This window comes from Neodiprion lecontei, chromosome 4, assembly GCF_021901455.1.
Source record: "Neodiprion lecontei isolate iyNeoLeco1 chromosome 4, iyNeoLeco1.1, whole genome shotgun sequence".
NCBI classification, from domain to species: domain Eukaryota; kingdom Metazoa; phylum Arthropoda; class Insecta; order Hymenoptera; family Diprionidae; genus Neodiprion; species Neodiprion lecontei.
This window is the reverse complement of record NC_060263.1, coordinates 9,053,541-9,067,726: the sequence shown is the minus strand read 5'-3', so window position 1 is coordinate 9,067,726 and position 14,186 is coordinate 9,053,541. Positions and strand designations below refer to the sequence as shown.

The window sequence follows — 14,186 nt, the reverse complement described above, 5'->3', positions numbered from 1 at the left end:
TTGTTTTAAAAAAATTGCCAATTAAAGTCATTCATCTCTACACTATAATTTTTAATAATTGCTTAAACAATACTTATTTTCCAAAAGAATGGAAAAAAGCAAAAGTCATTCCACTAGTGAAAAAAAATAAAGACGGCTCATCCCCGTCGAATCTCAGACCGGTTAGTTTACTTCCAAATATTAGTAAAGTATTTGAAGTTATAGTTAATAAACCTCTACTTACGTTCAGTAATAAAAATAACGCGATTCCTGAAAATCAATTCGGATTTAGATACAAACACTCTACCATTCATGCTATTAATAAAGCCATATCAAGCTGGAACCGCCACATTCGAAAATCGAAAAATTTCCTATGGAATAATTAAGGGCTAATTAGATGCTAATTAAATGCTCTATTTTCGAATTAAATGCTCCGCGTTTTTTAAAAGAAACCTGTGGCGGTGCCAGCTTGACATAAACCTGGAACCGCCACACCGAAAAAAAACGGAAAACAGCTGAAATTTCGGAAAAGCGTTAGGGTCATAATTAAAGGCTAATTAAAGGCTCTTGGAATTGCTCATCTTTAAATTAATTACTCGGTGTTTTTTAAAAAAAACCTGTGGCGGTGCCAGCTCGATATAAACCAGACTTGAAAAAAAACGGGAACGAGGTCAAATTTCAAAAAAGTGTAAGGGTCATAATTAAAGGCTAATTAGAGGCTCCCGGAAAACCACCCGCTCGAATTAAGTGCTCCACCCCCGAGGGGTGGAAACCACCCAAAAACTAGAAAAATCCGTGTAACTCTTGGACGGAACAACTTACAGAGTTCGTTCGAGTGTTAAAATTACTCCAGAATTAGAGGCTCCCGGAAAACCACCCGCTCGAATTAAGTGCTCCACCCCCGAGGGGTGGAAACCACCCAAAAACTAGAAAAATCCGTGTAATTCTTGAGCGGAACAAGTTACAGGGTTTCTAGAGGCGTCAAAATCACTCTTCAGTCAACGACTCTCGATACACTGCCCCTACAAATCAAATGCTTCACAGTCCACCCACACGAGTGTGATTGAGACACGAACTTTACGAATCAACGTAGCAGGTGGATGAAACAGGAACCAGGATTTTCAATGCGAAAAAATGCTCGTGTCGCGTGAATTCGTTACAATTTTTGTGTCTTGTACTTTGATTTCAGCATCGTCACCAACGAACGTCATCCCAGCGCAAATGAAGCGTTGTTTTTGCAGTTATTGATTTCACTTGTGTGGATTGCAGGTGAGTGATGGAGATTATTTTCTATGTACCTTTCTTCACACTATAAACATTACTCGTCACCACCACCGACGTCACCATCACAGGAACTTAGCCCTTTCTTCTCTTTTCAGACGCTATCTAGAAAGATAGACACAATGGTCTAAATTGTGCTACAGGCTTGAGAAAGTGAGTGCGTTATATAAAGAAAACTCCTACTCCAAATTTCAAATCTTCAGAAGCTGCCAATTTTTTTTATGGCCTGGGAGTCAACGATAGCCGGGTCATTTTGGCAACATCAATTTATTTAATGAATCATCCGTGTAACGTATAATAGTAATATGAACATTCTCCAACGCACCACCGTGACGAGGGCTTACGGGAGAGCTTTATTGACGATTAAAAATCAACAAAAAAAATTCATAGACGCATAAGCGAAAGTGTTCTTACACATTGATTGGAACATAAGAATTTCACAAAATATCGTTTTCCGCCTGAATTTCACGACTGAACTCGTCTTTCACCCGTATAAGCAGGCGTAAAAAAATCTAAAAAAATTTGTATTATCAAGGATGAAATTAATTGCGATGCTTTTTTTTATAATAACAAACGCGAAAAGAATAGTGTTTCACCTATAAGATACAACGACGGTCGTCCAGGACTGTGAAACTGCGTTGGGCATGCGGCACATGAGCGACGAGGTTAGAACGCTGCATCTCTACCTGCCTTAAAGACGATCGTTGGTGTTCTGAATGATTGGAAGACCATCGTGAAGCTGTTTTTTCCATGTTATACGTTTACTCAGTGAATAAATTCAAACTCTGGCGGATAGTTGTAATAGATCTTTTACCGTAAGAATCGAGACTCAAATATACTGGTAAAATTCGCAAAATTCCACCACTTATGCGGGTGGACGACAAGCGTGTCGTGGAATCCAGGCGGAAGATGATATTTTTCTAAGTTTCTTATGTTCCATTCTCTACAAAAATATGTCTATGAATTTTCTGTACGGCGCATCGTTAGCTAGTGATGAAAATCAGAATGAGCCACAAACAATTTTCTCCCATGTAATCCTTATGAAAAATGGAAAAGTGCAATGCGCAACCTCTTAATGTTAAGATTGAGAGCTAAAATTTTGAAAGACGTATTTTCATGCTGAAATGGAAGTTCTCAACTTGTTTGGAAGTAAAAAAAATTACTTTTTTCATACTATCTAGCTGTACATTCAAAATAGTTGTAAAATTGATTATTCGATATTATTATGAATGTGACTTATAGTTAAGACCTCAAGAAACAAGAAGATATTTTTTTAGTATTTTGGGTATTATAAAGTTTTAAGTGGTTTAATGTGCCGCGAATGCAAACGGCTCATGTTTACCTTTGGTGAGGTACGAAAAAACGGAGTATGGTTTCAGGATGAGGGCTTACATAGCTTTACAGCACATGATGTGAATGCAAATATGTCGATATATTGTCGATTGATGTTCCCAACACAGAAGAAAAGTTAAAAATGGCAGTTTTGATTATTTCAAAAACTCTTGCAATTGAAATATTTCCCGAGATGTGCGATGCCATGATGGCTAACATCACGGTCGCCTACACACAATCCACATTCTACTGAAATCATACATGCTGTGAGTACCAATAGCTATTTTGTTGAGTAAAAATGATTTTTGCCTACCGATGAGATTTAATATTAACAATGTGTACTTATAACCAATTACCGGCGAATAAAATTGATGAGTTTTTGATACATAATGGAATTTAACACAGGTCAATTAAATGAATTTACTCGAAGCGCTTGCGCATTGACAAGCTTTTTTTGCTAATTGTCGAAATACCCTCTATTCGCCTGCATTTTTGTGATTATGATAAAGTCATATTTTATTATTATTATTTTTATTATTAATTATCACTGATTTACGATTCTGATTAATGGGTGGATTCAATTCAATGGATCAGGGGCGATATCGTCAGAAATGAACCGAGTCAACGTAGGGTGAAATATGGTTTGGATGACTGTGACTGGCTTATACGGGCAGAATACATTATCGCAACAAATTTGTGAGCGATGAAAAATTTTCAGCAATGTTGACACCTTATCCAATAGCACTGCATTTTTATGCACCAGCACGAAGTTACGGACAAAACCAGTAATTACTCTATTTAAAATAGTCTCGGGAATCATGGATTGAAAAGGGGTATCGTGATTCCTGATAGCGACGAAGTAGTGAACTATACTGGGAAACAGTCCCGTGAAACTTGAATTATTTTGTACTACTGAGAGAGCAGAATAATCGGTTTGATCGTTGACAAAACATGAAATCAACTGAACACTTGAAAATTTTGCGTACCCTGAAATTCACTCAAATTTCTCTGCTGATTTTTACAGGGCTTGTGTTGTTGGAAATTATTCTGTTATCAGAGACAATTCAATAATTCACTGTTTTGAAGTGACCGAAATCTGGTAATTGGAATGGATTACTTCGACTTGAATGGATTTTCTGTGACACAGGCTTTTGAACTGTCCAGCGGAGAGCCTATGAATAGGAAATCAATGTAACGCCTCTAAGAACCCTCTAACTTGTTCCGTCTGAGTGTTACACCGATTTTTTGAGTTTTTTGGTGGTTTCCACCCCTCGGGGGTGGAGCACTTAATTCGAGCGGGTGGTTTTCCGGGAGCCTCTAATTCTGGAGTAATTTTAACACTCGAACGAACTCTGTAAGTTGTTCCGTCCAAGAGTTACACGGATTTTTCTAGTTTTTGGGTGGTTTCCACCCCTCGGGGGTGGAGCACTTAATTCGAGCGGGTGGTTTTCCGGGAGCCTCTAATTCTGGAGTGATTTTAACACTCGAACGAACTCTGTAAGTTGTTCCGCTCAAGAGTTACACGGATTTTTCTAGTTTTTGGGTGGTTTCCACCCCTCGGGGGTGGAGCACTTAATTCGAGCGGGTGGTTTTCCGGGAGCCTCTAATTCTGGAGTAATTTTAACACTCGAACGAACTCTGTAAGTTGTTCCGTCCAAGAGTTACACGGATTTTTCTAGTTTTTGGGTGGTTTCCACCCCTCGGGGGTGGAGCACTTAATTCGAGCGGGTGGTTTTCCGGGAGCCTCTAATTCTGGAGTAATTTTAACACTCGAACGAACTCTGTAAGTTGTTCCGTCCAAGAGTTACACGGATTTTTCTAGTTTTTGGGTGGTTTCCACCCCTCGGGGGTGGAGCACTTAATTCGAGCGGGTGGTTTTCCGGGAGCCTCTAATTCTGGAGTAATTTTAACACTCGAACGAACTCTGTAAGTTGTTCCGTCCAAGAGTTACACGGATTTTTCTAGTTTTTGGGTGGTTTCCACCCCTCGGGGGTGGAGCACTTAATTCGAGCGGGTGTTTTTCCGGGAGCCTCTAATTAGCCTTTAATTATGACCCTTACACTTTTTTGAAATTTGACCTCGTTCCCGTTTTTTTTCAAGTCTGGTTTATATCGAGCTGGCACCGCCACAGGTTTTTTTTAAAAAACACCGAGCAATTAATTTAAAGATGAGCAATTCCAAGAGCCTTTAATTAGCCTTTAATTATGACCCTAACGCTTTTCCGAAATTTCAGCTGTTTTCCGTTTTTTTTCGGTGTGGCGGTTCCAGGTTTATGTCAAGCTGGCACCGCCACAGGTTTCTTTTAAAAAACGCGGAGCATTTAATTCGAAAATAGAGCATTTAATTAGCATCTAATTAGCCCTTAATTATTCCATAGGAAATTTTTCGATTTTCGAATGTGGCGGTTCCAGCTTGATATGGCTTATTAATAAACTAACTTCAGATATTAATTACGCATTAAACCAAAAACAAAAAGTTGCGGCAATGCTTATCGATCTCGAAAAAGCATTTGATACTGTTTGGATCGAGGGTCTTATTTATAACCTTATTAAAAAAAAGTTTCCTAAATATCTCATTAAAATGATCTGGAACATGATAAACAATAAATCGTTTGTTACCTCTTTAGGCGGTCTCTTATCTAGTCTCGATTTTATAGTCACAAACGGCATGCAACAAGGTACGGTTAACGCACCTATCTTATTTAATATATATAACAGCGATATTCTTAGTCTTTTCGGTCTTGGAACTTCAGGTAATATGCGCGCAATAGCATTCGCGGATGATTTAATAATTTATGTCATAGGAAAAAAAATATCTGACTTGCAAAGCTTACTTCAAGATCTATTTGAAAAAGTTCACTCTTATTATTGTACGTGGAAATTGAAAACCAATGCGAAAAAATGCGAAACGATATTATTTAGACCTATGCTTAGTAAGCTCAGCAAATCAGAAAGAGAAAGAGCAAAAAACTTTCAAATCTACGAAAAATCGAACGAAGGAGAACTTATACCACATCAAACGGATGTTAAATATCTCGGTCTCCAATTAGATGAGACGCTCTGTTTTAATAAGCATGTGACAATCCAACTACAAAAAGCAAAAAACGCCTTTTTTAAGTTGAAAAAACTATTCTACTCAAAGCAATTAAATTCTAGAATAAAAATTCTCTGTTATCAAGCTTTAATCAGACCCGTAATTACCTATGGCTGCCCTATTTGGTATAATGTTTCAGCAGTGAATATGGAAAAAATCAGAGTTCTTGAAAGAAAAATTCTGCGAGCATGTCTGGGTACTTACCGGTCTGAATCGTCAAATTATCAAAAATTGATAAGCAACAAAAGAATTTATGATATGGCTAAAGTGCACCGTATAGATTGTCACATGCTCAAATTAATCAGAAATCACTTCCCCAATACCGCAAAAGTTCACGAAAATAGCTTGATATTTGGATCAACATACCCCAACCCACTATATTTCAATAGCACACTAGAAACAGGATTTATTTCCCCTGAAGCTTTCCTCTACTTAGATCAAAATAATTACATACAAGATAACAATAACATTCCATACTTTTATCACATACATAGAGCCGTTTCCAACAAAAAGTTTCTGTTTGACCCCAAAATTGTACAAAATGATCCAAATATCAAGTGGCGATTTAATAAAAATATATCTAAACGAGATATAGAAGATAAACACAGACAAAATGTAAATAAATATTGGTGGTTAGATGTATAAGTTTTTGTATATAAAAGAATATGTAAAGACTGACTATCATCTAGTTTATAGATAATATGACTACCGACTCTTTCGGTGTAGGATTAATAGCGAAACAGTGTACATAAATGTATTATATGTAAAAATAATTATGTATATATTGTAAACACGTCTTTCCTCTCCCCTTTTCCTTGCACCGTCCTTGTAATCCTTCTCCATTCTCGTTCTTTCTTTTTTTTTTTTTTTTATTTCAAACGAAAATGTTAAAAAAACGTTTCAGTTTATGCCTTTTTCTGAAACCAACCATATATAAAAATACGCAAGCGCAAATCCTATGACTCTATTGTCTAAAGAAATTACATAATGTAAAATAAAAAATGGCACGATTATAAAAAAACCATGTAATAGCGTTAAACGACTTTGTATCGCATTAGCTGTAAGTCTAAAAAAATGTATACAAAAATGAACATCCTTTGTTTGTTGAGGATATCCTTGTATAAAAAACTATGTATATTTTGGCATCAATAAACAAAATTAAAAAAAAAAAAAGCACCGGTTCTCGTCCGATCACCGAAGTTAAGCAACGTTGGGCGCGGTCAGTACTTGGATGGGTGACCGCTTGGGAACACCGCGTGCCGTTGGCATCTTTTTTTTTCTTGAAAACGATTCAAAGAAGTTTGGACTTTCGGACGGTCTTTTTTAACAATTCTTACCGCGATTTCACTTACAGGTAGTTTTTTTTCCCAAACATTCACTGGGTTTCAAATTAGTGACAGTCAGTGGATCAGAAAAAGCTCTGAAATTTCACACACTGACGGTTCTCACTTCCGCGTAATCTTGCTGCTCATCATTTTGTCCGCAAGCACTGGGTCAATCAATTGAAAGACATCTCGAGATCCTGACACGCCGAAATTCTTCCAACCTACGCGCTTGCAAACCCTACAGATTTGTTTGACTTTCGAGATGAGATGATACAGATTCCTCTCCATCGGCAACGGCCATACCACGTTGAAAGCACCGGTTCTCGTCCGATCACCGAAGTTAAGCAACGTTGGGCGCGGTCAGTACTTGGATGGGTGACCGCTTGGGAACACCGCGTGCCGTTGGCATCTTTTTGTTCTTGAAAACATTTCAAAGAAGTTTGTATATTTCAATGGTTTTTCCAATGAGTCTTTCCGCGATTTTACTTCCTGGTAGTTTTTTTCTCATTGCTAGACATTCACTGGGTGTCACATTAGTGCAACTCAACGGATCCAAAAAATTTTCAAAATTTCATACATTGACAGTTTTCACTTCTGCGTAATCTTGCTACGCATCATTTTGTCCTTAAGCATTGCATCACTCAGTTCAGAGGTGTCTCGAAATCCCAAGAAACCGATTTTGTGTCATTTTTCGAATTTGCCAATTCACAGATTTGTTTGGTTCCTGCGTTGAGGTAACTTTTTCTATGAATGCTCTTCAGGAGTTTGCTTGTTCGTATTTTCACGAAAATTTTTCCCTTCACCATTGTTATGCAATTTTTTACGCACGATGTATCAAATCAATATAATTTGGTAAAAAAAAATCGACAGTCTCGTATTCAACGTGATCTTATCGTTCATGTGACAATAACTTTTTATAACATTAATAATTGCGGCTACCTTGTGGTTGTATGTGAAATCTGCACTTCGGACGATACTCTGGCTACGTTCGGGTATGTGCGAAAAATCATATTCTCCTGTCGTAATTTTATTGTTACGTTACGGTTATCCGCGTATTTGACACGTATTTTGAACATCACTTTGTGCATATGTATATGCTTCTGGTATGTAGCAAAAATCATGCCCTCCTAACGGAACCTTAAGGCTACCTCACAGTTCGATGCAAATGATTTGTTTTGGACGTTTCTTGGTCTTCATTTCCAGTACGTACTGAAAATGATATCGTTACGACTTTACGTAAAGCTCACGATTTAGTTACGTAGTTATTGCTAGATATACATCGTATATGATAAATATATATATACATATATATATACGTGTGTCACATTGTTATTTTTATGTTCCTTCAATGGTACGTACTTGCATCATTCTAATTAGAATACCGTACAAAACCGTAGTTTCCATTGCATACAACGTTCTGGAATTTATATAATTTTAATAATACCCATTGAAATTCCACGACAGAAATTTAATACAAAATTTGCAAACTGTAATTCTTCTGATAAGGCGCGCGTATTTTGTGCCAAGAAAATGTCTTGTGAACAGTCTTGTCATTAGACAGTGGCGTTGCCGCAATTCAAGTGAAAGCCAGTTATACATTTCTGTTGTATTTATCAGTCAATAAAATAGAGTCGAATAAATGAAAGGTTTGACGGAACTACGGGGTGCATTAATATAAAAGCAATATGGTTTGTTGTTAGTGCCATTATTAATTAATCTGCGAAAAATAATATCGAGGATTTTTTTTATAGGCTTGAATTGTAAAACTCGAATAAAACGGTACAACTTGACTATGTCTGGAAAGTATAAGGACTCAGAAAAAAGCCTTATTGTTAGGAAAAATTGTGATTTGCCAATTCAGTGCAAGATATGTGAAAAAGAACATTTTTTTCTCCTATCGTTTACTTGGCATGAGATCTCGCAATTACATCAGATACCTTTCTGGGGGGTTTAAAATTATTGTTCATGCAGCAAAATGAATTTTTGTGAACGACAATAAAATTGTCATTCAAGGAAAAGTAGTAGTGAAAAATTGTTGTTCGGAATAAAATTACAAGAATAACTATTATGTGATTTGTTTTTACTTTACATCTCTATGATTTGCACTGCTTGATTCAAATTAGTAGCAAGTATTGCGTTATTGTGTATCAATCTAGACTAATACGGTACAAACTTTAATTTTATGTTCACTATAATTGTATTAAAAACGAATGTAAATGATTTATGAGTCATCTGTCATTAATTTTTTTCGTGGAATTCTAGAGTCAGGGTTCTCATCGGCCACATTTTATTTCGATCTCCTTCACCTTCCGATCGATCACGTCGATGAACGCGTGATGCAGAATGAAGGAACAATTTGTGGTTGAGAAGAAGAGATAAAAAATAACAGAACAATACTCTTATTATACAGGCAAGGGAAAGCGGAAAGAGGATATTTCAAGCTTTGAAAAAGCTGTGCGTGAATAATTAATTCGTACAAGGTGCGATGGAGGTTTATCGCAAGGGAACAGAAGGGTGACATCTTTCCGAGGAGAGGGTGAAATAATTAGGAGTACGGAGGACTTTAGCTGGGAAAACGAGGACAAGTGAAAAAAAAAAAAAAATAACGTTGAAAAAAATTATTAAATAAAATCCTGGCTCCATTCTAATTTCAAGAAGTCTTGTACAGCGGCGTGAACTTCAAATTAACATGCAACCAAAGCAGCTCCGACTCATTTTGCGTTCTTTCAACTCAGGGTGCGCCCGGCATTTTATTTCTCAACGTCCAACAAATTACGTGACTACTTTGAACTTTCGGCATAAATTAGCCGAGGGCAAAGCGTGTCACCCGCGTCTGACCGCCGCTCTCTGGAAGTCCCAGGGTATTGTATAAGCGGAGAATAATTTCGTTTAGACGAATATACCCTGCTTCGTTTAATCCCACAACAAAGCCGACGAGACATTTGCCTCGATTCTGCAATTTTGGCCCTGTCACAAAATTGAATATAAATAAAAAAATATAAATAAAAAAAAATAAAATTTACAACATTGTTACTTCCGACAGGTTCCTTCCATTCAATGTGTGTGTTACAAATTTTCAGCGAAATCCTTCATGTGCCAAAAATGCTTTTCATATGTTTGCGTACTTTATACGATGATTGAGGCAAGTCTTATACTCGCGATTGTCCCACTTTTATGGAAAACAAAATCTTGTCACGTCTGTTGAGCAAAGACTGAACGAAAAATTATGCAAATAAAGAGGATGAAAATTAAAATAAAACGTCAATAATACAAGATATTAAGTTTGAAATATTTTGGAAACCTTGTATCAAGTTCGAGTGATGACTAATCCAATTAATTGAGAAGTCAAACAATAAGGCTTGAATTTAGAAAGGTTTGCTGAGATTTTTGATTCATGACGGGACAACAGAGGAAAGATTTGATCAATATGGCTACACGGCAAACGCGATTGAGTTGAACAGGAATTTCAAACGACTAGTTATACGCAGTTAAATATGCGAAAAGTATGTTGAAATTGAAATTAGTCAATTAATGAATAAAGTTTTGTATACTGAAGAGAACTTTCAATGTTCTAGCGTCAAATATTTTATCGGGAATAATTAATCAGTGATAATTTTTATTCTTCGTTGAGAATCGCGGCGACAGTTTACAGCAAGTATGATAATTCGATAATTTCAAAAATATTATTCGTAGTTCTTCACTTTGTTACAGGCTTGTGTCCGGTGCCCCGATGCTCCGTGATACGTTTTTTGGGGTATAAATTTATACAAAAAGATGAAAGAAGTCCCTGGAAATAAAGTATGTTGATTAAGGGCTAACACTGCTGTAAAAACCTAAAACAGAGCTTTTTTTCACCATTTTCTTTTTTTGATGGAAGAAAAGGTAATAAGATAATAATATTTCAGGAAGTTACGTTATCAGGCATATATTTAATTCAGTGTCGGCATTTTAAAATATTTGTGGATCGTAATTTTTTTTATTATACTTAAATATGCGCCTAATAACTTCTTTAAATATTATTATCTTATTACCCTTTCTTCCATAAAAAAAAAAAAAAAAACGCTCACTTAGGTTCTTACAGCGGTGTTACCCCTCAAGTTGACGAGTTTTGAACTTTCAACACACGAACTTTTTTGCCCCAGGTTAGCCGAAAGACGCCGCCATCCATCCCCCCGGAGTCCGATATGAGAGAAACTAGGACCGTCCGGATTACGGAAGCAAGGGAACCTTCGAGTCGACGCCTTTTCCGGCTACGCACGCGTTTATGTGCGTTGTATATCCGCGACATGCTGTGTAAGGGAAATCCCTCAATAAAGAAGGAAACCGGCGAGGATAACTCACTCTGCACCCCGTGTATTTCCGGACGAAAACAAAACAGCGCACGCCACTTTTGCCTATTCGGTGACAGGGAATCGGATCAGTGGTTGGATGAATTCAAGAAATAAGCATTAATGGTTCAAGAAACGGGAAAAAGAGATAAGGGGACAATATTTAAAAAATATGAACAATGCGTAACAAGGTGTTCCAAAAAAATTCATTCTTTTTTTTTCAAACCCGCTTCAAAATTTCGGTAGAGCATCTCGAATAAAATATCTCGACCAAATATGAGCTTTTAATATTGATATTTACAGACGCCTATTTTATTTTTTCCGTTTTCCATTTAAATAACACACAAAAAAAAAAAAAAATGCGAAAATATTTGAATTTTCTTTTTCTCGTAAGCGACTTGACTTATAAACTATCTGAATACAGATTCTGGTAAGAAATTTCATATTCTATAAACAAATACTGAGACAGAATTTTCTTAACTCTGATCGATTAATAGATATTCACCTATAAACATTGAGTCATCTTAAATATCTCTGCAAATTTGTAGGTAATTTGAGAGCGAGCTTCAAATGCGCGTCTTTTAAATGCATTTTTCACAAATCTGTGTTTTTCAAGGCGGGTTACGAACGTGCGCCTTCAATTTTCAACCGATCAACTCCAAATTTTAACCGTAGCCTTATAATGATATTTTCTAGTGAAGCACGTTAGATTTTTTCGATCAACAGAAATTTAACGATTTTATGATCGATTCGTGACTGGTTATTTTCAGAAAAAAATTAACTATCTCTTTCGAATTGACGCCATTTTTGTAAATATCAATATTTCTGAAAAATCTTCACAAGATTTCGGCATCTTCTTCCAGAATCTTTTACCTTTTTTTGTCCTAGATTGAAAATTGCGACCTGCAGGCGGTAGCCCGTGAAGATTATCCGCAAAAAAGAAGTTTCTTTTCATTTACAAATGATTGAAAAAAGAATTAAAAAAAAAAATTAACACGTACGAAAATCGGAATTAGAACATATTCAATCATTTTTCTTAAACAAATTGGAAAAAATGATTCTTGATTTGATATAAACAATTGTATATATATTACATATATATATCACTAACTTACGATAAGTTTGAAGTTAAAAAACGACAAAAATATGCGTTGCTTGAGCGTGACAAACCTGTACGAATTTCAGAATGATACTAGAAGATTCCCGTTCTCTAACAGAACCAGACATCACCACTGTTTAAGATAATTCGAGGTTTGCAGAGGAGGACTAGCAGGCACGTAACCGATAATTGCGCGTTGCGTGGACTCTGGGATTCACGCAAACAACGAAGATCGAGTTTGTATTCCGCGTAAGGGAATGTCGGGTTCACAGTTAGGCCGAAACTGTAACGCGGATTCCGTCTCGAGGTTAGGTGGCAGGCTGAGGTGATAGGATAAGGGCGCGAGAGAGGGCGAGGTTAGTTATCAGCTCAGGTTACTCGACAACCATAAGATGGGGAGATTAGCTCGATTGGTGCTCATTCGGTTAAGCTAACCTTGGCAAACGTCTCGGGCAAACGCGGCCAATGTGTAACCTCCGTCATCCCCAGTCTCGACCCGAACCCAAGCAAAGCACCCTCACTCACGGGGTAATGCATGCGAGAACGATTACACCTATTTAGTCCTCGAATTGTCCGTCAGGAGAGTCTCGGCAGTGAGTCAAGGTTACGTAGTACTTCTACCTTTACCGACCGAGCAAACTCACCCCTTTTCTTCATATATTAAATGAACAAACGAACGGCAAGGGTTCAAATTTCGACGGTACGTCGCTCTTTTATAAAACAATTCGAGAAAGTTAGTCATATCCTAAAAATCGTTTAAAAAAATGTGCAGGTTCTTTACTATTCTTACATTTCTTGCATTTCAGGGGCAAAAAAGTGCGTACCTGAGATACTTTGCTTAATTCCGGACATAATGCGGAGTAAAATGAGCCATTGTGAGACTGTTTTCATAAAATATTGAGGTCGCTAGACGAGGAATTAATAGGAATTACTGTAATTTCGTAAATAAAAGATGCTCCGTCGGCAAAGGTAGGAGTGCTGCATGACCTTGATTCAAGTCAATTCATAAGTAACTACAAGTGAGGTGAACAACTGAAAAACGAAGTTTTCGAAATCAGATGTACATTGCATTTCGAAGAGATGTGCTTTTTCAGGGTTGAATATGAAATTTTGTTCAACTTGAAGTTGAAGTATAGAACAATTTCGACGATGTTTGTCTCCCAGTTTTGGATTAAGTGAAAAATACTGAGAATTATTATAGATACTTGAGCGAGTAGCGAATCGTTATTCGCAAGTCAGTGAATCGCGTAGCGTCGGAACGATTCAGGCGTTCAGCGAAGCGCTGAAACGCTTGGGAGGTGATCATTTGAAATCGGTACATTCCATCAATCTTATAAGAAGATAGCTGCACGTAGAGTATTTATCAAGTTAATGGCGCGGACGCCAAGATCCAACTGTTAGCTTTAATATGCAGAAGGAAATTAGTCGTACGTGAGTCTTCACCGACTCAGATGACAGACGATGTTGGTATATTTCGACAGTAATACAGAGTGTGTATTGTATGCGAAACTGTCCTTGCGGCTCTTTTTTAGTAAGTTATTTAATTGTTTCAAAGTTACGGGTGTTTTTTGCACTGATTTTAATAACACATCGAGATTTTTTTTTAGTCAATAACTTCCGTAACATACGGCTTTGGGGTAGATGTAAATCAACCCTTGAACCTCATGGTTTAAATGCCCTTAGGTGCCGTGTTACATGAAAATATGATAATTTTTTTTATTCTGAACCGCTATAATGGATTCACGATTA

General features: G+C 37.0%; 1 protein-coding gene and 1 non-coding gene across 7 annotated transcripts in view; one reads left to right on the top strand and one right to left on the bottom strand.

Moving 5' to 3' along the window:
• The window catches only part of LOC107225054 (protein artichoke), a 262,673-nt gene that overhangs the window by 26,026 nt on the left and 222,461 nt on the right, over positions 1-14,186 (bottom strand). The gene's annotated exons all lie outside the window — the stretch shown is intronic.
• On the top strand, positions 7,300-7,418 carry LOC124294339. The gene has a single exon (XR_006904276.1). It is a non-coding gene; the product is annotated as a 5S ribosomal RNA (ribosomal RNA).